Raw genomic sequence first — 27981 nt, 5'->3', positions numbered from 1 at the left:
GATTAATCTTAAAAATGTGTTCTGTGTATGCTTATCTTTTGGAGAGCCAGTTATTAATTATTTACCAACACAACCACTGATTACAATGGATATAAAGCTCCATGACTTTCCTTCCACGTTACTTTACTTCTTGTATGGTTTTATTAGAAAACTTTTGTAAAAAGATTGATGGTTTTGGAGTTAGAGGACTTGAATCTGAATTCTAGCTCTTATATTTAATATATTTTAGATGTTTGAACTTGAGCAAGTTACCTTCCTGGGCCTTAGTTTCTTCATCTGTAAAATGCCACCAGACTAGGTGATTTTTAAAGCCTTCTTCCATTTAAAAAATTGTCTTCCTCTAGTTTTCTGTTTAAATAATCAACAAGTATTTATTAATTGCCTCTTGTAGTCTAAGAACTACATTTTGGAATAGAAAAACAAAAATTAAACTATCTGTGACCTCAAGAAACATGTTCTATAACCCTGGTCATTCACTAAAGATTTATTAAGCCCCTACTTACTCCAGAAACTGTGCTAAGTAGTTGTTTGTACATAATTGTTTTTTATATTATCTCCCACATAAAGTCCTTAAGAATAGGAATTTTCTTTTTCCATTATTTTCATCTCAGGCATTTAGCATAGTGTGTGACACATACTGTTGGTATTTTTTGTCCTTCATTTTCAAAACATTCAACGACATCACTTTTGAGTGATGTCTTGACTTGTGCATGAGTTGGAGTTAAGTGAGACAGAGTTACCCAAAGTTGTCAGTCTTACTCTCTCTTCCAGTACTGTTGAAGTGCAGTGGCAAGATAAAAAAGTCAGAATGACTGATGCCAGCCAAGGTTGCAGTGGGTGATCTTGATGTCTTCAAGATGTGACCAATATCTAAATACTTTATAATACTTTTTTCAGCTACCATCATGGCTGTGGGAACAGATTAGTCTCATGAGCCAATTTCACTGGGAAAAGTCTTCATGTATTTTGGGTAGGCATCCCCTCTCACCAGCACCTTATCCTCATCCTGGTTTATCCTATCTGACTAGGTGTAGTAATTTTGTTTTGAATATCATAAACTTTTTCTCTTTGGAATTTCTACCCTAGAGGTTATCATTGTTCTGATAAAACACTGGGTCACCTGACCAATTATTTCATGAAAAATTGACATGTATCCCTTCGTGTCCTACTTACTAACCATCTTCTCATCACTCTTGTTTGAAGTTTTGCTATTGCAGAAGTACTGTCTCTATCTATCTACCTACCTATCTACCTACCTATCTACCTACCTATCTATCTATCTATCTATCTATCTATCTATCTATCTATCTATCTATATCTTGTTTAAACATAGTTGTTTTCTTTCATATTGACCCTCCCATTAGATTGTGTGTCAATTGAAATCAGGAACTGGCTTTTGCTTTAATTTGTATCCCTAGCACAATGTGCTAGGCACATAGTAGGTGCTTAATAAATGCTTATTGATTAGCTAAACTCTCACACCCCTCCTGGAAATATGATTTAATCAACTTCAACATTGTTCCTGGAAAGGATACATCTATTTATTCTCCTGTACCTTTACATCACTGTAACTTTGCATCATATCTAACATCCTCAACCAAAAGCCCTTCCCTGGTCATTATTTTTCTATTTGCTCTCAATTACAATGTAAACTCCCTGAGGATAGTGATTGTTTTTGCTTTTAGAGCTTTAAATCTGATCTTGGACACATTGTGAAAACTAAAAATACTTTTATATTCATTTGAAAAGTTTCTTTAAATTACTTTTCCTTGTATCAAATGAAATAATTTATGGTAAAAGAATATGGTCTCTAGATGATCTGCTGACTTCTCAGAATCTAAATTTGATTCAGGAGCCTTGATAATAAGTATGTAATAGTCATGATTTATCCAAGTCAAGTAATTGCTATAGCTTTAATAATTTCTTAATTAAAATTTTTGTAAATATAGAACTCTTTAAATAACTACCAGAAGCAATAATCAAAATATTAATATTGCTGTTTTCAATTGACACAACATTCAGACCAAGATTATAAAAAAATCACACTTCAAGAAATTTACAAAGGTCTTTCCTCTCAGTGACTTTCAAAAGGTAAATGGAATTATCCACATCTTATAGATGAGAAGAGTAAAACTCAGAGAGATTAGTCATTTTGTGCCTGTTCATGTAGCTAGGTGAGGGTAAAAACAAGAATTGGAACTCAGGTCATCTGATTTCCAAATTCAACATTCCTTTTACTGAAAAACAATGATGTTCAATATCCCAATATTTTACTATTCAGTGACAGCTACTAAAAATGAATATCAGAATGCATTCCTTGGGTGACATTATCTCAATTCTACTCACTTTGAACTTCACCAGTAGAGTTTTCCCTCTACTTTATTCCTGCCTTCAGCAACAATAGTTGTTGAGTTACAATAATAAGAAAAAAGTACAATGCACATATTTGTTGGAAAACTTTCCTTTTCTAAACTAGTAAAGAAAATAAATCTTCAAAGGAAGGGACCATGAGCAATCTACAAATATGTTCATACTCTCTACCAGAATCAAAATAATTGATAGTGGTAGTAATACTAAAAATAGATGTGCATAATCATTTTATGATTTAAAAATTGTTTTTATTTGGGGTATATCACTGGATCCTGATAGCAAGCCTTTGACTTAGACCTTATGGATATTAACCTCATTTTACAGATAAGAGTTGAAATGAATACTTCCTTAAGTTCACATGACTATTGAGTAGCAGAGCTGGAATAAAATTCTGGTCTTTTGATGAGGAGTTCAAGGTTTTTCCCTTATCCTATGTTGTTTCTACAGATTTTCATCCAGCTCATTGCTTATATTTAAACTAAAAGACAGTATTCATGGAACACCATGCCATGTCCTCCATAAAGTTCATACTTCAGTTTGTTATTCATTTCAGTTGAGAAAACCTTGGTTTTCAAAGGTGATGCATTGTAATCCAGTCATTAATTTGTCAGCCAAAGCAACTCTCTAAAAGTACCTACTAAATTCCAGAGGGGCTATGATCTACATCTGTACTGGAAGAATTTCCACCAAGGAAATCACTGAGCCTCAGGGGATCTAAATATAAAATTTAAAGACTTTGCCTAACCAGTCAGGTAGCCTACTTTTTAGTCTTATGTGATATCAGTCAAGTCATTTTAGTTAACCTTTCAAATGAAAACAATTATGCCTTCCTTAACTTACACACAAAGTTCTTGTGAGAATATAATCACCCAAAAATATGCAAAGATAGGGCAGAATAATTGTAAACGTCTTTATCTCAGAAAGTGTCATACTCAAAAGAGCTAATCTTTTTTTCTTCCAAAATACAATTAGGGAGATGGAGTCAAATATCTATCCCTCAGGCTCACACAGCATTTACCTCCCTTCCCTTGGCCACATCTCTGATGGGCTCTGGCTTCTTGCTTGTGAAATGCTGTGAGAATTAAGATCTTAATTTCCTCTGCCACTTTACATATGCTCCCTCTCATCTTGGTTAAGTTCTAATAAGTGGATCTCCTAATCCCGTCATCCACTTCTCTTCCATGTTAGCAAGAATAATAAGACAGGAAAATAAAAAGAGAATGAGATAGACAAGAAGGAAGGAAAGTCCCCTGGTCCCCCCAGAAGAGCTTTTCTTTGTTAACACGGCTTTACATTGTCCCCCTGAATAATGTAAAATTTGTTTTGTTGTACCCTGCAGGGCTCCCCACATCCTCAGGATCCTGGGGTAGTGGCAATACCGAGTTGGCACAAAGTAGCAGAAATGTCATTTTTTTAATTATGTGGTTCTGAGGGGAATCTATTATCTACTGCTGAGATGCTGAAATCAGACGATTTATCTCCAAGGCAGCTCTGTCCACAATCTAGAATATATATCTCTTGTCCCTGCAGGAAATAGAACGAAAGGATTTTTTTTATTATTATTTCTGGTGTTTTATGTTTATAAATTCATTCTTTTAAGATTTGCCAGTGAAAAGGAATAAAGTTCTGCTTCATCCCTGTGTTCCCCGTGTACCCTCTCTTAGGTGAAGGTTGTCCAAAGTCATGTGGGATCTATTTGTTTCTGACTGATACAAATCTTTGAGCCCAGGAATGCTCTCAGTCTTCTCACAATAACCAACCCAAGCTGGGTATCATCTTTGACTTGGTAAAAATACGAACCAAATTCTATGAAGTAAACTGGAGCCAAAGACCAGTTAGACAATCAGTTTACCTTAATTAAAATGGATGCAAAGTGCTCTTTTGAATTTCCAGCTAGATGCGTGGAGTCTATTTCAAACATATCCTTTTTTGCTCTCATGCCAGGTATTTTCATTTAAATGTAAACCAATACATATACCTACCAGTCTGCTCACAACAGTTCTGCATTAATTTCTCCCCTTAAGGTATAAAGGCAAATGAAAGAAGTTCCTTCATGTTTTTTTTTTCTTTCCTTTTCCACTTTTTTTTTTCTTTTAATCTATCAGATTCATTATGTTCACTGTTCTGCATGTATCAGGGCTTGAAGCAATCCAGATCTATTAACCATCAGGTACAAGCTAAGTGCTTTTAAAATAAACCCATGCAGTTTATTTTAAATTAACGTATGTTTTCTATATTTTATAAAAACAAAAAAATAAAAGTTTTGAAAAGAAATTGGGCAAAACACTAGCAATATGTTAATAACTGCACTGCCCTCTAGTGTGCCCTTTTGGTAAGAACGTAATAATGGCTTTTGAGAAATTTTTCAGACTTCAAAGATATCAGATGCCAACTGCTGGGTTTGTGAGGTTTTGTTTTTTTTTTTTTTTTCCTTTATTTTTCCCTTCCTTGAAATCAAATGCTACATATAATGGAAGGTTTCTTCCTCATGCCTTGGAAATCTTTGACCAAATATTCAAGAACTGATATTCACAATGTATTTCTTATTTAAAATAATATACTAAACTTGGTGTCACCCATAACATTGTGTATAGAATTCCAGCAGAACTGTTTCAAAAAGAATATTTAAACCTTTGAGATATTCCTGGATAAATATACTAATTCCCAGTCAAAGTAGAAAACATTGGAACTTTATGCCATTTTCTGGAATAGATTCAATTCAATTTCACTAGATTCTGATGGCATATTTTAAGTGCCAATTATATGACAAGACACTGATAGGAGCAGAGCATACAAGGACAGAAAGGATCAACTATACAGCTGCATTTCCATGGAATTGCCTAAAGCATTGAGAGGTTAAATGTTTATCTCAGTTTCATTTATCTATTATGTGTCAAAAGTAGCAATTGACCCCTGGGTCTTCTTACTTCTTTATAAGTTGAAGAGAAGGTGCTAACCTGCATAGACAAAGAAAGTTTCCTACATTAGTGGTCCAGTTCTTGTCCCTATCATACCAGCATAGCTTCCAGACTTTAAATCTATGATTTTAGAAACATTTGCTTTGGTTAAGCAAAAGAATTTTGTACTCATGATTTCATTAGAATGGAAACTCCCTCTACCAAAGCAGTTCATGATTTGAGTGTCATCTGAGAAGGTAGTTGACTTGTCCAAAGTAACACAGTATGTTGGAAAGGCATTATTTGAATTCATGTTTTCCTAAATCTATACATTGCCATCTCACATTCATATAGGTTTGATTAAAAAGATGAAATAAATAACAATGAAAATAGTTGCTGACAATTTATACAGCATTTTAAGATTTGCAAAAAACTTTACAATTATTATGTAATTAATCATCACAAAAATCCTGAAGGTAAGTGCTTTTCCTTCTCCAATTTATAGATTACAAAAATTGAGCTTGAAAAAAGTGAAGTGATTACTCAGCATCACATACCTAATGAGTTCATATTTGAACTCAAGTCTTTCTGACTGAAGGTACAGAGCTCTATTTACTAAATCAGCTGTTTGTTTTGAAAAGTGAATTTGAATGATGGAAAAATAATAATGATGTGACAAATAATAAATTGACTGATGAACAGATCAGAGAATAATAAGAAGAAAATACCAAAATCTATGTAATTTTTCTAAAAAAAATCAGTTTAAAGGACTAAAAAATGAATAGAAAACAATAAAATATTAAATTGATGATTTTGAATGTATAAAAATAAAATTATATGAATTTGATGAACAAACTGAAAATATTTTTAAATAACAGAATTAATTAAACATTAGACAACTTAATCAGGAAAACCAAAAATTATTCATTACTAAAGTGAATAAGATATTTTCAAAAACCACTTACAAGATAATGTATTTTCATCTAGAAAAAAACTTTGAGATTGAGGGCCTTAAATTTTGTGGATGAACACAGTGAGGTTCAGAGAAGTTACAAGCCTTGCCCAGAGTGAAAAATTTAGTAAATAAATCTGAGGAAGAATTCAAACTCAAATCTTGAGTCCAAATACCGCTTCTATCTATCTTATTATATACATACATACAGACATATAAATATAAATATATGTGTGTATGTATGTATATAGATACATGTATATGGCTTTATGTATGTAGGTGTGTGTGTGTGTGCATGTCCTCAGAAAGTATTACAGGCTGTTATAGGTCTGCAATATTGGGAGGTGAAAGTGACTGGATGAGGGAGTGGATATAATACTTAAACTAGCCTCTAAAGGAATTAGAAACTTTTAAGAGGTCATCCTAAGAAAAATAAATTGTTGTTGTCATACATGAACCAGTCTGGCAAGAATTTAGGCCAGGTAGATTTACATATGAATTGAATATTTTAAAAATATTAAATGCAATTGTTTTTCTCTGTTTCTTAAAACTTGTGATAGAGGAACATCTAATAAAATTATTTTGTGAGGAAAATATGACCCTAATATTCAAACCAGTGGAAGACAAAGCAGAGTAATAGAAATATAGACCAATCCTAATTTGAGTTATTGAAGAAAAAATTTGTATATAAATAGATAAGATCCTCATAGGATAACTACAATGTTATATATCACAAATAATTCACTAATTTAGGTTCATAGAGAGACCCAACTTTTTTTCAGCAGTAGTAAAATAATTATTGTATTTTATCACATGAAGCAAACAGTTTTTACAAGTATTACGATTGTTACAATAGTGAAAACACTTTTGAGAAAATATAAAGTTCATATTTGTGCTAAAAATATCAAAACTTTTTTTTACTTCAAAAAGCATTTCTTTCTTTTTTTAATATTTTTTTTTCAGTTTTCAAGATTCACTTCCTCAAGTATATGAATGGAAAATTTTCTTCCCATCTTTCCACACTCCCACCACAAGACAGCATGCACCTCATCCACCCCTTCCTCCAGTCTGTTCTCACTTTTATTACCCCCATTCTCCCATTCCCCATTTGTGCAGCAAAATAGATTTTGATATGCCATTGCCTGTACATCTTATTTCCCAGTTGCATGCAAAAATTACTTGCTATTAAAGTTCGCGTTTCATATTCTCTCCCTTCCTCCCTCCCCACCCATCTTCATTGAGAAAACAAGCGATACAATATAGGTCACTCACGTGTAACCATGCAAAACATTTCCATAATATTTATGTTGTAAACACATTTTCCTCTGTCCTTTCCTGCCCTCTATTTATTCCATTCTTGTCCCTGACTTCTCCTCCCACAATAGTTTGCTTGTAATTATTCCTTTGCTCAATTTGCTGTCCCTTCTATTATTTTCTCTCTCCTATCCCCTTTTCCCCTGTCTTCCTGCAGGTTAAAATAAATTTCCATATTCAATTGAGTCTGTGTTATTCCCCCCTTAAGGCAAATCCCATAAGAGCACTGCTCACTTGTTTCTTTTAACATCCTCCCTCTTCTCCTACATTGAAGAAGTCCTTTCTTGCCTCTTTTATGTGAGATGATTTGCTATATTCTAACTCTCCCTTTCTCTTTCTCCTAGTACATTCTACTCAGCAGTAAATGTAATTTTTTAGATGTTCCCCCTTGATATTCAGGCACCTTGCATGTGTGTGTGTGTGTGTGTGTGTGTGTGTGTATGTATATATATATATAATGTACACACATATACACATATACGTATAGATGCATATATTTACCTATACATACATACATACATACATACATACATATATATATATATTCCCTCTAACTACCCTGATACTGAAAAAGGTCTTCTGAGTTACAAATATCATCTTTCTATTTAGGAATTTAAACAATTCCACTTTGATAAATACCTTATGACTTCTCTTTCCTGTTTACCTTTTCATACTTCTCTTGATTCTTGTATTTGAAGGTCAAATTTTCTATTCAACTTCTGTCTTCTCAACAAGAATGCTTGGAAGTCACCTATTTCATTGAAATTCCATTTTATTTTCCTGAAGTGTTATACTCAGTTTTGCTGGATAGGTTATTCTTTTACTTTATGCTAATTTTATTTGTTTTCCATGTTCTACAGCTACTACCATATAACTTAGATTATTTTTTCTTTCACTCCCCCCAACTTCCCCCTTCCCTCCCCGAGATGGCCAACAATTTTACATAGATTCTATACATGCATTCCTATTAAATACATTTTCATTATAGTCATGTTGTGTAGAAGAATTAAAATGAATGAGAAAAATCATACAAAAAACCAAAACGTAGTACAAAAGAAAATGATCTGCTACATTCTGTGATTGAATTCCAAATTTATTTCTCTGGGTATGGAAGGCATTTTGCCTTAACAGACCATTGGGACTTTTTTCTTTAAATCTTTGCATTGCAATGGAGTTCCAAGCCTACCAGAAAAAAATCTCTCACACACTGAGTGCATTGCTGTGCACAAAGTTCTCCTGGTTCTGTTCCTTTTGCTCAGCATCAGATCATATAAATCTTTGCAGGCCTCTCTCAAGCCTTCCTGTTCATCATTTCTTATAGTGCTATAGTATTCATTACATTCATATACCATAATTTATTCAACCACTCCTCAATTGATGGGCAGCCTCTTTATTTCCATTTTTTGGCCACCACAAAGGGGGCTGTTATAATTATTTTTCTACATGTGGGACCCTTTCCCATTTTTATGATCTCTTGGGGTCCTAGAAGTAGTATTGCTGGGTCAAAGGGTATGCACATTTTTTTAGCCTTTGGGGTATAGTTCCAAATTACTCTCCAGAATGATTTGATCAGTTCACAGCTCCAGCAATAATGAATTAGCTTTCCAACTCTCCCACATCCTCTCCAGCATTTATCATTTTCCTCTTCTGTCATGTTTGCCAATCTAGTAGGTGTGATGTATTTTTCATATGACTATAGATGTCTTTAATTTTTTCCTTTGAAAACTGCCTTTTCATATCCTTTGACCATTTATCAACTAGGGAATGATTTGTATTCCTGCACATTCGACTCAGTTCTCTATATATTTTAGAAATTAGGCCTTTATCACAGACACTAGTTACAAAAAATTCTTTCCCAGTTTTCTGCTTCCATCCTAATCTTGGTTGCATTGATTTGGTTGTACAAAAACTTTTCAGTTCAATGTAATCAAAATTATTTGTTTTTCACTTCAAAATGATTTATATCTCTTCTTTAGTCAAAAATTATTCTCTTCTCCATAAATCTGATAAATGCACTAATTCTTGCTCCACTAATTTGTTTATAGTATCAATATTTATACCTAGATCATGTACCCATTTAGACTTCAATCTTGTGTACGGTGTCAGGCACTGGTCTATGCCTAGTTTCTGCCACACTTTTATCCAGTTTTCCCAGTAATTTTTGTCAAACAATGAGTTTTTATCCCAGAACCTGGAGTCCTTGGTTTTACCAAACAATAGATTGCTATATCCATTGACTTCTATGTCTTGAGTATCTAGCATATTCCACTTGCCAATCCTTCTGTTTCATAGCCAGTACCAAGTGGCTTTGATAATTGCTGCTTTATAATATAATTTGAGATGTAACAGAGTGAGGCCCCCATCCCTAGCATTTCTTTTCATTAGTTCCCTTGCTATTCTGGACAGTTTTTCTTCAAGATGAATTTTGATATTATGTTTCCCAGCTCTAGAAAACAATTATCAGATAGTTTGACTGGTATGGCAGTAAATAATTAAATTAATTTAGGTAGAATTGTGATTTTTATTATATTGGCTTGGCCTATCCACAAGCAACTGGTGTTTTTCCACTTACTTAGATCTGACTTTATTTTGGCAAAAAGCTTCTTGTAATTGTGCTCATATAGTCCCTCGATTAGTTTTGGCAGGTAGACTCCAAATATTTTATAGTGTCTACCCTAACTTTAAACTGGATTTTTCTTTCTATCTCTTGCTGTTGGGCTTTGTTAGTAATATATAGAAATGCGGAGGATTTGTGTAAGTTTATTTTGTAACCTGCAACTTTGACAAACTTGTTTATTATTTCAAGTAGTTTTTTACTTGAATTTCTGGGATTCTCTAAGTATAACATCATGTCATCTGCAAAGCATGATAATTATTTTCTTCTTTGCCTCTTCTGATTCCTTCGACTTCTTTTTCTTCTGTTATTGCTACAGCTAACATTTCTAGTATCATATTGAATAATAGTGATGACACTGGACATCCTTATTTTACTCCTGATCTTATTGGAAATGCATCTAGCTTATCTCCATTGCAAATAATGCTTACTCAGGGTTTTAGATATCACTTTATGGAAAGTGCCCTTTATTCCCATGCTCTCCAGTGTTTTCAGTAGGAATGGGTGTTGTATTTGGTCAAAAGATTTTTCTGCATCTATTGAGACAATCATGTGGTTTCTGTTAGTTTTTTTTTTTTGTTGATATGATCAATAATGCTAATAGTTTTCCCAATATTTAATCAGCCCTGCATTCCTGGTATAAATTCTACCTGATCATAATGTATTATTCCCATGATTATTGCTGTATTCTTTTTGCTAATATCTTATTTAAAATTTTAGCACCTGTATTCATTAGAGAAATTGATCTATAATTTTCTGTCTCTATTTTGTCTCTCCCTGGTTTAGATATCAAAACCATATTTGTATCATAAAAAGAATTTGGGAGGACTGCTTCTTACCCAGTTTTCCCAAATAGTCTATATAGTATTGGAGTTAACTATTCCTTAAAGGTAAATTCACTTGTAAATCCATCCAGCTCTGGAGATGTTTTCCTAAGGAAGTCATTGATGGCTTCTTCAATTCATTTTCTGAGATTGGCTTGGTTAAGTATTCAACTTCCTCTTCTGTTAATTTGGGAAATTTATAAATTTTTTTTTAAAAAAATAATCGATTGTTATTTAGATTGTCAATTTTATGGGCATAAAATTGGAGAAAGTAATTTCTAATTATTGGTTTAATTTCCTCCTCATTGGAGATGAGTTCACCCCTTTCATTGTTGATATTGGTAATTTGGTTTTCTTCTTTTTTTAAATCAAATTGGACAAAAGTTTATTAATTTTATTCTTTTTTTCATAAAATCAACTCTTACTTTCATTTGTTAATTCAATGGTTTTCTTAATTCCAATTTATTAATCTCTCCTTTGGTTTTTAGTATTTCTAATTTGGTATTTTCTTGGGGATTTTCAATTTGTTCTTTTTCTAACTTTTTCAGCTGTATGCCCAATTCACTGATCTCCTCTTTCTCTATTTTATTCATATATGCATTGAAAGCTATAAGCCTTCCCCTAAGAAGTGCTTTTGTAGTATACCATAAGATTTGGTTGGTTGTCTCTTTATTGTCATTCCCTTGAATAAAGTTTTTGATTGTTTCTATGATTTTTTGTTTAACCTACTCCTTCTTTAGGATTAGATTGTTTAGTTTCCAATTACTATTTGATCTATCTTTCCATGGCCTTTTGTTACATATGATTTTTATTAAATTATCATCTGAGAAGAATACATTGACTATCTCTGCCTTTCTTCACTGGATTGTGAGGTTTTATGTCCTAGTACATGGTCAATTTTTGTATATGTGCCATGTACTGCTGAGAAAAAGGTTTATTTCTTTCTATACCCATTTAGTTTTCTCCAGAGATCTATCATTTCTGCCTTATCCAGAGTTTTATTCATGTCCTTAAGTTCTTTTTTATTTATTTTAGGGTTAGATTTATCAAGTTCAGAGAGGGGGAGGTTGAAGTCCCCCACTACTATAGATTTACTGTATCTTTCTGTAAGTCCCTTAACTTCTCCTTTAAGAATTTGGGTGCTATACCACTTGGAGCATATATGTTTAGTAATGATATTGCTTCATTTTCTATGGTGCCTTTTAGCAGAATTTCCTTCCTTCTCTCTTTTGATTCTATCTATTTCTGGTTTTACTTTGTCTGAGATTAGGATTTCTATCCCTGCTTTTCTTGTATCAGCTGAAGCACAATATAGACTTCTCCAACCTTTTATCTTTACCCTGTGTGTATCCCCACCTTTCAAATGTGTTTCTTGTAAACAACATATTGTTGGATTATGGATTTTAATCCACTCTGCTATTCATCTCTCCTTTACGGGAAAATTCATCCCATTCACACACAAAGTTATCATTCCTATCTATGTCTTTCCCTCTGTCCTCTTTCCCACCATTTGTGCTTTTAGCTCTCTCTTCTCCCTTCCACTCCACAATAGAGTTTTAATTTTTTACCACCACCTCCCACAGTTTTCCCTTTCTTCTTTCAGCCCCCCTCCCTTTTACTGCCCTTTACACTTACTACTTCTTCCTTCCCTTTTAGGCTCCCCTTCCATATCTTTCATCCTTCCTCTCCTACTGCCTACAGAGTTATTTAGATTTATATGCTTAAGTTTTGTGTTCCCTCCTTAAACCAAATCAGGTGAGAGTTCCTCTCAAACAATGCTCATCCCCTTCCCCTCTTTCTCTATACTGTAATATAATTTTGTACTTTTTCCTGTGATGTAGTTTACCATTACCTCTTTTTCACATCTCCTGTTCCAACCCCTGCATGCTTAAATCACATTTTTATCATCACATAATTTACTTTGTACCCATTCCCTCTATCCTTGAATATCCCATTTATATTTCATATTAGATATACTATTCTCTAAATTAAGGAGTATCATCTTCCCTTATAGGGAAGTGAACAGTTTGTCCAAAATTTGTAACAAGCTTTCTTTTCCCATTTATCTTTTTATGCCTCTCTTGAGACCTGCATTTGAAGATTGAATTTTCTATTGAACTCTGCTCTTTTTATCAGAAAGGTCTGGAAATCCCTTATTTCACTGAATGTTCATCTCCTTGCCTGAAATGTTATACTGAACTTTGCTGGGTAATTTATCCTTGGTTGTAGTCCTAGCTCCTTTGCCTTGCAAAATATCATATTCCAATCCCTTCAGTCTTTTAATGTAGAAGCTGCAAGATCCTGTGTGATCCTGATTGTAGCTCCCTGATATTTGAATAGTCTCTTTCTACCTGCCTATAGTATTTTCTTCTTCACTTGATAGTTATGAAATTTAGAAACAATATTTCCTGGTGTTTTTAATTTGAGGTCCCTTTCAGGAGCTGAAAGGTGGATGCTTTAGATGACTGTTTTGCCCTCTGGATCTAGCACTTCTGGGCAATTTTCCTTGATTATTTCTTGGAAGATATTTTCCAGACTCTTTTTGCATCATGGCTTTGTGGTAGGCCAACAATTCTTAAAATTTCTCTCTTGGATATATTTTCCAGGTCAGTTGTTTTTCCAATTAGATTTTTTACTTTTTCTTCTATCTTTTCATTCTTTAGATTATGTTTGACTGATTCTTGATGTCTCATAGAGTCGTTTGCTTCTACTTGTCCAATTCTGATTTTCATCAAATTGCTTTCTTCAGTTAACTTTTGCATCTCTTTTTCCAACTGTGCAATTATTCCTTTTAAGGAATTATTTTCCCCAGTTAGTTTTTGTACCTCCTCTTCCATTTCTCCGATTTTCCCAGTTAGGTTTTCTGCTTCCTTTTCCATTTGTTCAATTTTCCTTTTTAAAGTTCTGTTCTCTTCAGTGAATTCTTTTTTCATACTTTTGAAGTCGTTGGCCATTTTGTCCTCTATTTCTTTCTTCAGCTGTTCTGGGAATGCTCTCTGTTCATAGTCCCTTCTGAAGTTTCAGATTGGAGAACAGTTTCAATACTGACCTCTTTGATATTTGCGTTTTGGTCCTTGTCCCCATAGAAGGATTATATGGTCTTTTCCTTCCTCCTTTGCTTCTTACTCATGATGGTGAAGCTTTGTGTGTTGTGGCCTCTGGTTCCATCTGCTAGATTCTAAAGAACTTGATGTTGAACTGACTGGTGTCAGAAAGCCAAGGCAGGTGAAATCTAACTGTGTTTCCCCGGAATAGCCCTGGAGTTAGCTTGTTAAATGCGGAGAAGGGGTGTTCTGGTCCCTTCTCAGCTGAGCTGGAGCAGAAACAAGCTCAATGCTTGGTAATCCTGGCTGTCTTCCCATTTCCCCTGGAGCCCTTAGGCACAACTGGGTCCTAGTATGAAGCTCCATACCTCTGGAGGTCTAGCTGTCTGGGACAGTTCTGTTCCTTAGTCACATTTTTCTAGCCTCACATGCTATGAGACTGTTTGCCTCTTCCGCTAATCCCATTGATCCAGGATTTTTCTGGGAAGTATTTTATGTTTCTTTCAAGGTCAGCAAGGGGAGAATGAGAAAGCAATTACCAATTACTCCACCATTTTGACTCCTGGAAGTTCAGGTAGGTGACTTACAGATATTTAGTCTACTGATTGAAAGTCTCTGTGCAGCTGTTGTAAATACCTGGGCCTCCTTCCATGGCTCTCACTTGCTTCACTCCACTTGACTCTCTCTCTGAGCCTCTATCCCACCATACTTCCTCTTCCTCAGACTGCTCCCAGGCTTTCCTATTCAGCTGTGCTGTGGCAGGGATGTTGTGATGTGAATTGTATATTCCTCCACCGTCATGGAATAGATTCTTCTCATTGATCTTCCAGTCTGTCTTGGACTGTGAAACTGTCAGTCTGTCTATAGAATTCTGCACCTCCAAAATTTGGTCAGATTTTCTTTTTAGAGGTATTTGATGGAGTTGCTCTAAGAGTTTACGTGAGTAGTTGCTCTCACTCCACCATCTTGGCTCCTCCCATTGGGTAGGTGATTCTTGATTTCATTGTCACCTCCTTTGACCTCTGGTATACCATATTCCATGTGTTTGGATCCCTTAGGGTAGAAACTGCTAAATCCTCTGTTATCTCGGTTGTTTTTCCAAAATACTTTAACTGTTTGTTTCTGGCTACTTGTAATATTTTCTCCTTGACCTGGGAACTCTGGAAATTGGATATAATATCCCTAGAGATTTTTGTTTTGGGGTTTCTTTTAGGACACGATCAGTGAATTCTTTTCACTTCCATTTTGCCCTCTGGTTCTAGAATATCAGGGCGCTTTTTCTTGATACTTTCTTGGAAGACGATATCTAGGCTTTTTTTTTTTTTTTTTTGATCATAGCTCTCAGGTAGTTATCTCTCCTGAATCTCTTTTCCAGATCAGTTGTTTTTCCAATTAGATATTTCACATTGTCTTCTATTTTTGTTTTTTCTTTTTGTTTCTGTTTTATAATTTCTTGATTTCTCATAAAATCATTAGATTCTGTTTCCTCCATTCTAATTCTGAAGGAATTATTTTCCTCGGTGAGCTTTAGAAACTCCTTTTCCATTTGACCAATTCTGCTTTCTAAGGCATTCTTGTCATTGGTACTTTGAACTTCTTTTGCATTTGCATTAGCCTATTTTTTGAAGTGTTTATTTTCTTCAGCACTTGTTTTTCATGATTTTCTTGCATCACTCTCATTTCTCTTAATTTTTCTTCTACCTCTCTTACTTTATTTTCAAAATCTTTTTGAATCTCTTCCATGGCCTAAGACCACTACATATTTTTTGAAGGCTGTGGATGTAGGGGACTTCACCCTGCTGTCTTCTAATTTTATGCTTTGCTCTTTCTCATCTACAAGAATGGAAATAAATAACTTTTCATCAAGAAAGTAACCTTCTATAACCTTATTTTTCCCATTTTTGAGACATGTTTTCAGTCAATTCCTTAATTTTTGAGTTCTTTGTCCAATGCAGGATATACTACCTCAAATTTCAGAAGTTTTCTGCAGCTCATCTCTGAGATATCTCTAGAGACCTATAAGTTTTCAGTACCTTCAAAGTGGCATAGTCAACATGGAGGTATTTACTCCTTTCCTGGCCTGTGCTCTGGTCTCTGAGCAACCAAAAGCACTCTTTTCTTCCCTGGAAATGCAAGTAGAAGTCTGTCTCTTCAGCCTTCATCAGCTCTACCAAGCCAGTGCTCCTCCTTACCCCAGGACTGTGACTCAGGACTGAGACCCAGATCAGCAGCCTGATTCCCCCATGGTTTGAAGGTTTAGAGCTCTAGAAGTTGTATCTGCTGTATGAGTAGCTGCAACCACCCTTGTTCTGGGACTTGACCACACTTCCCTCTCCCACAGATGAAAGAGTTTTCTCACTTGAAGTTGAAGTTGTCTTTGGCATTTTTGGATTGAGAAACATGGAAGCCACAGCCACTGCCTATGAATCCATATTCTGAAGCCTGCTCCAGGCCTTTCTGTGCCTCCCTGGACTACAATGGGTTGGGCTCCATTCTGCTCTGAGTTTGGTGTAGTTGACCCTTCCTGTCAGTCTTCCAGGTTGTTTTGGGCTGGAAATCTATATGACTCTGTCATTTTGTGGCTTCTGCTGCACTAGAATTTGTTTGAAGTCATTTTTTTCAAGTATTTAAGGGCTTTGTAGGAAGAATTTGAGCAGGGATATGCTTCTACTCTTTCATCTTGAAAAACATTAAAACTTTTATAGCAGGATCATTGTTTTCTAACACATTCAAAATCATATACTTGCCACAATAAAATCATTAACCAAATAACAACATCCTCATATATTATGGAAGTTTAAAACCAACATCTAGCATTATTTTCAATGAAGTATCCCTAGAAAAGCTCCCAGTATGAACACAGGTAAAGTAAGAGTATTATATTTTTTTACTATTATTTGACATAGTCCTAGAAATGTTAGCTATAGAAGTAAGAAAAGAGAATGAAATTAAAGATATGCATACATATCCACACACAAACACACACACATATACACATATGCATGCATCTTAACACACAAACATATATAAATATACAAAATAAATTTTAGAAGATACTATACTGAATTTAGACAAACTTATAGGATCAGCAGATACCGTGAGGCAATTGATAGATTCAATAATGAATTTTTTAGATGTAAAATATATCCAAATAAGTCATTCATATTTCTACAAAGCACCTCAAAGCTTTCAATATTTATTTTGAGGGTATTTTGTTAATCTAAAATTAACTAACATTATACAATTTAAAATATTATGAAAGTCCATCAAGAATAACTTAAAATGTATTAAATATTTATAAACAACCTGCTAATGCATACAGATTTATCATGTATATGTATATATACAAATATAAATATAAATAATTTGCTTATAGAAATAAATGGTTACTTGAATAATTGGAAATATTCATTGCATTTGGTTGGGTGGTGCCATCATAAAAAAGTGATAATTCAATCTAAATTAGTTCATAGGGGTAGTACTATACAAGTTAGAATACTAAAAAAATACTTTATAGAAATAGGTAAATAATAACCAAATTCATTTGGAAATACAGAATTTCTGTAATCTAGATTTATAAGCTTTGGGGGAAGGGATTATTTTACTTCTGAACCCAATTAGTAACCACAGTTCCTTACATGTAGAAAATGCTTAAGTTTATGCAGTGATTATAATTATCTTCCTCAGGACTTGACTAAAAACTGAAACATGTAGGTCACAATAGGTGTGGGAGAAGATAGCTGTCTGACTGAGAGAAAGGTACACTAGGCAAATAATTTGTGTAGTATAGTAGTAAAAGAATTGGATTTGGAATTAGCATATAGTGGATTCAAATCCTATGCCTTACATCATCAGCTGTACAAGCCTAGGAGAGTCATATAAACTTTCTGAGATGACTTTCTCATGTGGAAAATGAAGACCATCACATTTTCTACCTACTCAGGGTCGTTAATAGACAACAACAACAGTACAATTACAGGATGAAAACAAGAACAATAAATATTTATATGATAGCTACATATGACAGACATGGTGGCAAGCCCTTTAAAAATATTAACTCCTTTGATCATATGAAATAACACAGATGAAGTGCTATAAAATGTTTGCTATTAATCTTATTTTTTTCTTATCTATTCAATTTCTATATCATGTCATCAAAAATGGTAAAACTAAAATCCATGTACAAGAATACCTTCTTTCTTTCGTTGTCAAAAGATAAGATGATAAAGGATTCAGAACCAGAAAGGAACTTAGACAGTGTCTACTTCAACTTCTTCACTTTACAGATGTAGAAACTGAGTCCCATCCATTTTAAATGACATATAATCCAAGTCAGTCAGATCCAACATAACAAGAGACTACATGACATAGCAGAAAAATACCAGGAAGACCTGAGATTAATTCCTGCTTCTGATTGACACTGGCTACACAATACTGGGCAAATCATTTAAGCCTTCAGTGTTTGGGGAAAATGCTTTAAGACTATAGGCTGCAAAAAGGTACCTACCTGCATTTGCAGATAGAGTTTGAAACATTCCTGTGCCAATAAAACCACAGGCCCAGATCCTACCTTATGTGTAAGGTATTGTGCCATTTGATGTTATTACAAAGATAAAATTAAAAAAAAAAATGATTCCTTACCTCACATGTACGGAGTAGTGAAAATAGGAATACAAATTCACAGGGGTATGAATTTACACTTCTCAAATACTAGTTTAATTTTTTTCTCCAAATATTTCCAAAAAGACACAATCTTTTACACTTCTAAAATATTCATGAATAAAATTAATTCAATCAAAATCCAGCTAAATATTCCACAAAATTCTACCCCCACACACACATACATACACAGATACAAATACTACTGTAGGAATGTATATAAGAAGTTAAACTTAGTTCCTGTTTCTGATTATTTAGAGGGTAGGCAATTCTAGAAACTGGGATAGAGAAATGAAGAAACAGAAGTTGGGTTCATTTAACTATATGAGAAAGGAAAATGAAACTGACATGCAGATAGAATATTTACCCAGAGAACAACTTTGTGTTTGCCCCATATTCCTTGCTAGTTGAGCACACATTCCATAACTCAGAAATAAAGGGGATAGGAACAGGAAAAGGAAATCTAAGCTGAAGAATTTAGCAACTTTGCTAAGCAAAATCAAATGCCTTGGCAAGTGACTGATTTTAAGCAAAGATTCCCTTTTAATCCTGCTGAATAAATACCAGTCTTTGAATTAATCAAAAAGTCTTGAAACATTCAGCACAATGTGCAGCAAAATACATTTTTATGAGATTATGGCTAATACTTTAATTGAAAGAACTGAAGAGGTTAGGTCTTAAGACACAATGCAGTGTACTTTGAGTCTCCCAAGCTAACCGATGTTTGTCTTCATTTACCTGTTTCTGAATGACCTAAATAATTATTTGAATGACTGTGACATTTGTCAGACATGCTTTTAGACTGAATAATAGAGAATATGCATGCACAGTCTTGTACGTAGCAGACACAATATATTTTTGGACAAGGGAATTGGAAAACAAATAAATCAGAAGGCAGAAGAGATACAATCTTAAATGTTGACATGAGTGACAAAGAGAAAAACCATTACCTTAGTGTCACAATTAGGGAAGGACTACTGAAGAAGAACTACAAATCTTGCAGTATATTGCACATATATTAAGCCATTGCAGTATATTAAGCCATTTCAGATATAAAATAGTTTGATAATGACATAATGGGGAAATATTTATTTATTCATTCATTCGTTCATGTCTTTCTTTCTTTGTTCCTTCATTCGTTCATTCATTCATTCATTCATTTACCTACTTATTTGTTTATTTATTTATGTATCTATTTATTTATTTACTTATTTATTCATTTATCTATCTATTTATCTAAGTATTTATGTATTGGTTTGTTCATTCATTCGTTCCTTTGTTCATTTATTTCTTTGTTTGTTTATTTATGGTTTGTGGAGTAAGAGGACCTCAGTTCAATTTCCACCTTCTTTGGACAAGCCACTTAACATCAACTGGCTTCAGTGTCAAGACAGTCTTCTTTAGTGGGCAACATTATAAACTTGAAGTCATGAAATATGGATTTGAATATTAGCTCAGACATTTTTTTTGTCCATTTTGAAGAGGATCAATGATATCACAGGGTTATGTCTTGACTAGTGCATGAATTTTATCTAAGTGAGACAGAGTTGTACAGAGCATCAGCCTCATTCTCTCTTCCAGAGACATTGAAGTCCACAGGCAAGACAAGTGTTGAGACACCTGGCTTAGGTTCTAATGGATGACCTTGGCACCTTAGATATCTGACCAAGTTCAAAGTGTCTACTTCATTCACTTTCATGGCTGTTGGAAGAAATTGTTGTCATCTGCCCATTCAAGTGGAATAAGTCTTTGCATGCTTGTGGTAGATATCACCTTAACTCACTGACATATTTGAAGCCTACTGGTTACCCTCAACCTGGTTTTAGCCCATCTGTCAAGATGGTTTTAATTGTGTTTTGGTTGCTGAGTATGCTATAGCTTCTTAGAGCCACAGGTGAGAGTTGATTAAAGGGGGACACCAAAGGTAGATGAGTAACCCTGAAAAGGTTCCACAAAGCCCTACACTAATCATCCCTGAATACCCCAGCAATCCCTCAGAACCTTTCTATCTGTGTGACTATGGGTAAGACATTTAACCTTGCTACTCCTTTGCTGTTTTCCCTTTGTTTACAAAACTGCTTGAATTCAAATGCTCTCAGGTGTGGTTTCCTAGTTGTCATAGTGGAGATAGCATGATGGTACAATGGATAGAGGTCTAAGCTTGGAGTCAGGATGATCTGACTTCAAATTCAGCCTGAAGTACTTGCTAGCTATGTGACTGAGGGTCCTTTTCTGTAAAATAGAATGGTTGGAATCAATGTCCTTTAAGATACCTTCCAGCTCTAAATCTATAATTCCCATGAATCCAGATTCTCAGATCTCATCATTCTCAAACTCTCTGTAGAATTTATAGTTATTGAAATTCTCTTACTTCTTAGTTTCATTGACAGTCCCTTTCCTTCTCTCATTCATTGGCGTATTTCTCCTCTAATCTCTAAATATATACATTCTCCAACTTCTGTTATCAGAGATCTTAATTCTCCCTTGTACACTGATTTTATTGTTGATCACATGTATTTAGGACTTCACCTGTGACTTCCATGGTTGGGACCGATCAATCTTGAGCTTCAGCCCTTACTTTTCTCCTGAACCATGATTCTTCATGTACAACTGTCATACTCATATTTTCATCTAGATCATCTGTTAACAACTCAAATTGATCAACCAGAATGGTCAGCCTCAACAAACCACGTTTCCTTTTAATTATTTTCCTGATGTTAATAGTGATGGCAGCCTACCAACCCACTACACAATTTGGTTAGGAGTATGTGAGCATTGTTTCATTTTGTCTGGTCAGTGGGGCCTGAAAGAGGAGTAGAACAATGGTCTAAAAATTGCTAAAATTTATAGCAATATAAGCAAAACCATAGAGTTGATATATTGACATGTACTTATTCACTTAAAATTTTAAATCTTTGTTTTAACAAGTTTCATAATAAGAATAATGTAGTCTACATTGATGTAGAGAATCAAGATTTACAAAATGATATATAGATATATATGATATACATATATAGGGTACATCCTATGTATGTATGTACATATATATTTATATGTGTGCATATGTGTGTATATATCTAGATATATACACACAGGTGCACACATTGTGTTGTATCTATCTCTCTATCTATCTACACACATGCCTGTGTGCATACATATATGTGAATATACATATATTAAGATATACATATATATTAAAATATTAATTTAAATTTATAAAATCATGTTACCTTTACAAAAATTCTGTTCATAACCCAAGCATTGTTACCCCTAATTTGCAATGAGGAGACTGAAATTCCCTGTAGAACTGTTCATAATTATGTGTTTTTGTGTGTATATGAAGGAGGGAAGGAAGAGAGAGACAGAGACAGATAAAGACACAGAGACAGAGAACTAAATAAAGTGACAGAGAAAGTGGCAGAGACAGAGAAATTTATATGCAAATATCCTATATGTAAAATATCCCTTAATTTGCCAAATGAGTTCTACTGGCAGTTATACCCACAATTTTCTTAATTGTGGTAGGTAATTCTTATGTCCATGGAAAACTGTGAACAGATTGTAGAATGATGACATCACCTTTTGTACAGACACCCAGACTCTACACTTATGAGTCAGTCTCTCTAGGTACCACCTAATCAATCTGGTATCACTTCCTGCTGATTCTACTAATAAACATTTGTGTTCATACATTTTTTTTCCCATTATCATTGCCATTTTACAAATTTTAGCTCTTAGATCAAGGTTAAACATATAAAAAATTCTGTTTGGAATTTAAAACTCTTCACCATCTATCATCCTATCTATCTTTCAAGACTTTCAAGCATTACATTGCTCCAATATGTGGATTATGGGTTCAACCCTAATAATTTTCTTGCTGTTTCTCACACATGGAAATACATTTTTGACCTCCATGTCTTTGCAATGTTTGTACACCATACCTAAACTGTTCTCACTCCTTATCTGCAACTCTTGGAATTGCTAAATTCTTTCAAGTGTCAGCTTAGGGGTATTCTTTTGCATGAGACTTTTCCTGAATTCTAAGGTTTCTGATACCTTCCATTCGAAGTCTACTTGGTATTTATTTTGTATATAATTTTCATATACATAAACACATATATTTGTGCACACACACTTATATACACATATCTTTTTACTTTCATGTTTTCACTGCCATTGTTATGTAAACACTTGGGGTAGGCAATATTGCATTTTGTTGTTGTATCCTCATTACCTAGCATGGTGCCTGTGATACAGTAAGCACTTTTGAAACGCTTCAACAATCAATTCAATAAACTAAATGCTAGATACCTGAGTTAGGTATAAAGATTGATACCATAAACAAATTAGGAGAGCAAGAAATAGTGTATTTGTCAGATTTATGGAGAATGGAGAAATTCATGACCAAACAAGAGATAAAGAACGTTAAGAAGTGCACAATGGATAATTTTGACTACATTAAATTGAAAAGTTTTTGCACAAATCCAATGCAACAATAATTAGGAAGGAAAATTTTTCCCAATTTACTACATCCCTCCGGATTTTGGTTGCATTGGGTTTGGTTGTGCAAAAACTTCTCAGTTTAATGTACTCAAAGTTATCCATTTTGCATTTCATAATGCATTCTATCTCTCCTTTAGTAAAGAATTCTTCCCTTCTCCATAGATCTGATAAATACACTATTCCTTGCTTCTCCAGTTTATTCATGGTATCAATCTTTATACCTAAATCATGTACCCATTTGGACTTTATTCTTGTGTACGGTGTCAGGTATGGGTCTATGCCTAATTTCCGCCACACTGTTATCCAGTTTTCCCAGCAATTTTTGTCAAACAATGAGTTCTTATCCCAGAAGCTGGGGTCCTTGGGTTTATCAAACAGAAGGTTGCTATATTCCTTGCCTACTGCATCTTGAGTGCCAAGTCTATTCCACTTGTCTACCTCTCTGTTTCTTAGCCAATACCAAGTGGTTTTGATAATTGCTGCTTTATAGTACAGTTTAAGGTCTGGTAGCGCTAGGCCACCTTCCCAAGCATTTCTTTTCATTAGTCCCTTTGATATTCTGGACCTTTTGTTTTTCCAAATGAATTTTGATATTATTTTATCCAGCTCTAGAAAGTAATTGTCTGATAGTTTAATTGGTATGGCACTAAATAAGTATATTAATTTGGGTAGAATTGTCATTTTTATTGTAATAACACAAGAACTTCTGAAAAAAAAAATCCCAATGGTGGACCTCAAGGCAAAATGCCTTCCACACTCAGAGAGAGAAATATGGAAGTCACCCACATAATGTAGCAGATCATGTTTGTGTATGTGTATCTGTTTGTGTATCATGTTCTGATTTGTTATACGGATTCTTTCATTTATCTTAGTCTGACTACATAGCATGACTATAGTGAAAATATACTCAATAGGAAAGTATATGTAGAATCTATACAGAATTGTATGCAGTTGTGGGGAGGGAGGGAGGTAGTGGGGGGTGGGTGGGGAGGGATAAAATCGCAATTGTATGGCAGTGATTGTTAAACATTAAAAAAATAAAAAAAAAAAATAAAAAAAAAAATAATTAGGAAGGAAGCAGAAAATGGGGAAATAATTTTTGCAAATAGTGTCTGTGATAAAGGTCTCATTTCTAAAATACGTAGAAAACCAAGTCAAATGTATAAGAATACAAGTCATTTCCCAATTGATAAATGGTCAAAGGATATGAACAGACAGTTTTCACAGGAAGAAATTAAAGCCATCTACAGTCATGAAAAAAATGCTGTAAATAATTATTGATTAGAGAGATGTGAATCAAAACAACTCTGGGGTACCACATCACACCCATCAGATTGATTAACATGACAAAACAGGAAGATGATAAATGTTGGAGAAGATGTGGGAGAGTTGGAACATTAATTCATTTTTGGTGGAGTTGTGAGCTGATTCAATCTTTCTGGAGAGTAATTTGGTACTATGCCTAAAGGGCTGCAAAAATGTGCATACACTTTGTCCCAGAAATATTGTTTCTAGCACTTTGTCCCAAAGAAACCATAAAAATCGGAAAGGGTCCAAAGTGTACAAAAAGATTTATAGCTACTCTCTTTGGGGTGGCCAATGGGTGGAAAGGGAGGTGATGCCCATCAATTGGAGAATGACTGGGCATAATAATGTAATGAACAAGAAGTCTTCAGAGAGGCATGGAAGGATTTCTGAGTGAAAGGAGCAGAACCAGGAGAACTTGGTACAGAGTAACAACCACAAGGTACAAGGCATTTGTCTGGTAGACTTAACCCTTAATACAAATGCAAGGACTTGAAACATTCCCAGTGGACTCTTGAGGCAAAATACATTCCACATCCAGAGAAAGAACTATGGAATTGGATCACAGAAGGAAACAAAACATTTTCTCTTATGCTATGGGGTCTTTTTTTTGGTTTTTCTCATGGTTTCTCCTATTCATTTCAATTTTTCTGTGCAACATGACCAACATGAAAACATGTCTAATATACATGTGTAAAACCTACATAAGACTGCATGCTGTCTTGGGGAGGGAAAGGAAAGAGAGGGAGGGGGAAAATCTAAAACTTACGTAAGCAATTGTAGAAAACTTAAAACAAATAAATTAATTAAAAAGACTAAATTAATTAATTGAAATAATCTTCTATCTCATATACAATTGATGAATTTACTTTTGCATGCATGATAAAATTTCTCGTTTTCCTTGATTCTCAGAGGCTACTGACAGTGCATGATTCTGGATATTTCTCCTTAGAACATGTATTATTTTATCTTTCAAAATAAGAGCAAAGTTTGTTTCCAAACAGAGGAGAGAGAGAGAGAGAGAGAGAGAGAGAGAGAGAGAGAGAGAGAGAGAGAGAGAGAGAGAGAGAGAGAGAGAGAGAGAATTTTTTTCCTTTTTCTTTTAAACCACAGGTCCTTTGATTTAATAATGTATTTATTGCTTATTGTTAAATTTAAATCAACCATAGTCCATATATCAGCTAATCAATTAATAAACATTTATTAAGCATCTACTGTTGGCCAAACTGTGCTAAGTGCTGGTGATAAAGGAGCACACAATCTAATGGGATACAAAACAAGTAAACAATTATTTACAAAGAAGTTTTATACACAGGATAAAAAACAACAACAAATTGACAGAGGGAGCCTCCAGTAGGAGAATGGATTTTGTTGGGAACTGAAAAAATACAGGGAAGAAAGGAGGCAGAGCTGAGAAAAAAGAACCTTCTAGGCATGAGAAGCAGTCAGAGACAAGGTCCGTAGCTGAGATATTGAAAATAAAGAAGCCCAGTGTCATCAAACTGAAGTGAATGCCATGGTTAGAAGTCACTTAGAAGAAGACTGGATAGGTAAGGAAGGGGAGATGAAGGTTATGAAGGACAATGAAGGCAAAACAAGATTTTTATTTGATCCTAGAGGTAACAGGGAACCTCTGGAATTTATTGAATACAAGGAGATGGTTGGACCAATGCTTTAGGAAAATTACTTTGTTGAATGGAGGATAAATTGCAGCTGGGAAAAAGCCAAGGCAGAACAATCCACTAGTGGGATATTAGGATAGTCAAAGTGTAAAGGGGTGAGGGTCAGTGGCAGTATCAGAGCAGAGGAGCAGGTGTATTTGAGAGTTGCTGTACAGGTGAAATTGACAGGTCTGATATAGGGGCTAAAGGAGGAGAGATAATGAGGAATCAAGGGTGAAATCTCATTTGCAAGACTAGGAGACAGGTAAGTTAGAAGGGAACATGTTTTTAAGTGAAAAAAAATAATGAGTTCAATATTGGAAATGCTGAATTTAAGATGACTGCTGGACTTCCAGTTCTAAATGACTGAAAAATAGTTGAGGATGTGAGACTAGAGGTGAGCAGAGAGGTTAGGGCTGGATATTTAGATTTGAGAAGAATCAGATAAGATATGATAATTAAATTCCTGCAAGTTTATGAGATCATTAAGTGAAGTACTATAGATAACTGAGAAAGAGTTATGTTTCTGTTCTTCCATGTGCCAGACTAAACTATCAGACTACCTAGTTTCTCACTAATTTTGGCCATAGAGTCCTCCCATTCAACATGGGCCACATGTTTTGTGTTACTTGCTTATGGTAGAAAAATTACCAACTATGATTTTGAATCTGTGGCTTCATAAACAGTCCCTTTTAACCAAACCTTAGAACACTTGAAGTATGCTTTATAGGATAAAGCATTATTCCTGTCCCTTAGCACATGTCCTCTTGTCCCCTTCCCCCATGTCCCATGTTTTTTAAATGATAATAATCAGAATTTTAATTTATGAAATAAAACAAGCACTTCCAGAACAATGTAAAGTAAAAAAAAAAAAAAAGATGATTGCACATGAAACTTGGTTGTGTTATGTTTTGTTTTCCCCCTTCCTAAGAAATGTTCCAGTCCAGAAATTCCCTTTTCCCAATAGGTGTCCAGCTACTCACAATTTTTTAGCTTGGACTTAGTCATAAGGCAACTCTAAAACTTGCTTTTTTTTCTGACTAAAAAGAGAAACCTGAGTTATGCTATCTAGAAAATGTCACTTCTTTGGACAGAAGACCACTGTCTGAGATTCTCAGACTTGTGGCTATTAGAGAAGAAATGCTTAGGAACTCTTACTATTTGACCACATAATTTCCCTTTCCTTAGCTACCAAATGGTTAAGAGGTTATGCTATTGCCTCTTGCCATTGTCTCTCAGAAATAATCAGGAAGCTCCCATTATCTAGGAACTCACCTCTTGGATTACATGAGTGAAAGTGTGTTTGCCTGCCATGTGCTTCTATCTTAAGGTATCATGTATGGATCTTAGTACTCAAAACTGGCATATAGGAGGGCAGAGCCAAGATGGAGGAGTGAGAGCAACAACTCACCTAAGCTCTTGGACAAACTCCTTCTGATACCTCTGAAAGGAAAATCTGACCAAATTTTGAGGTGCAGAATCCAGTGGGAGACAGACTGTAGCAGGTTCGGAAACCAGGACAGACTGGAAGGTCCACAGGAAGGATCTGTTCTGTGGGGGTGAGCCCACAGCACACAGCACAGCCTGGCCAGCACAGCGGAGTGGAAGGGACCTGGGAAACCTGAGAGCAGCAGAGGGAACTGGCAGAGTGGCAGCCGAGGGTGGGAGACCACCAGAGACAAGCCAGTGAGAGATGCTGAGTGCCAGATATCAGCACAGCAGCTCCTAAGACTTTTAGCCCCCAGATTAAACATCGGTAAGTCACCTACTTGAACTTCGGGGAGTCAGGATGGTGAAGTGATCAGTAAATTCTCTCTCCTCCCCCTTTGATGACCTTG

Source organism: Notamacropus eugenii, chromosome 7 (assembly GCF_028372415.1).
Source record: "Notamacropus eugenii isolate mMacEug1 chromosome 7, mMacEug1.pri_v2, whole genome shotgun sequence".
Lineage (NCBI taxonomy): Eukaryota > Metazoa > Chordata > Mammalia > Diprotodontia > Macropodidae > Notamacropus > Notamacropus eugenii.
Note: the sequence above shows the minus strand (reverse complement) of the source record.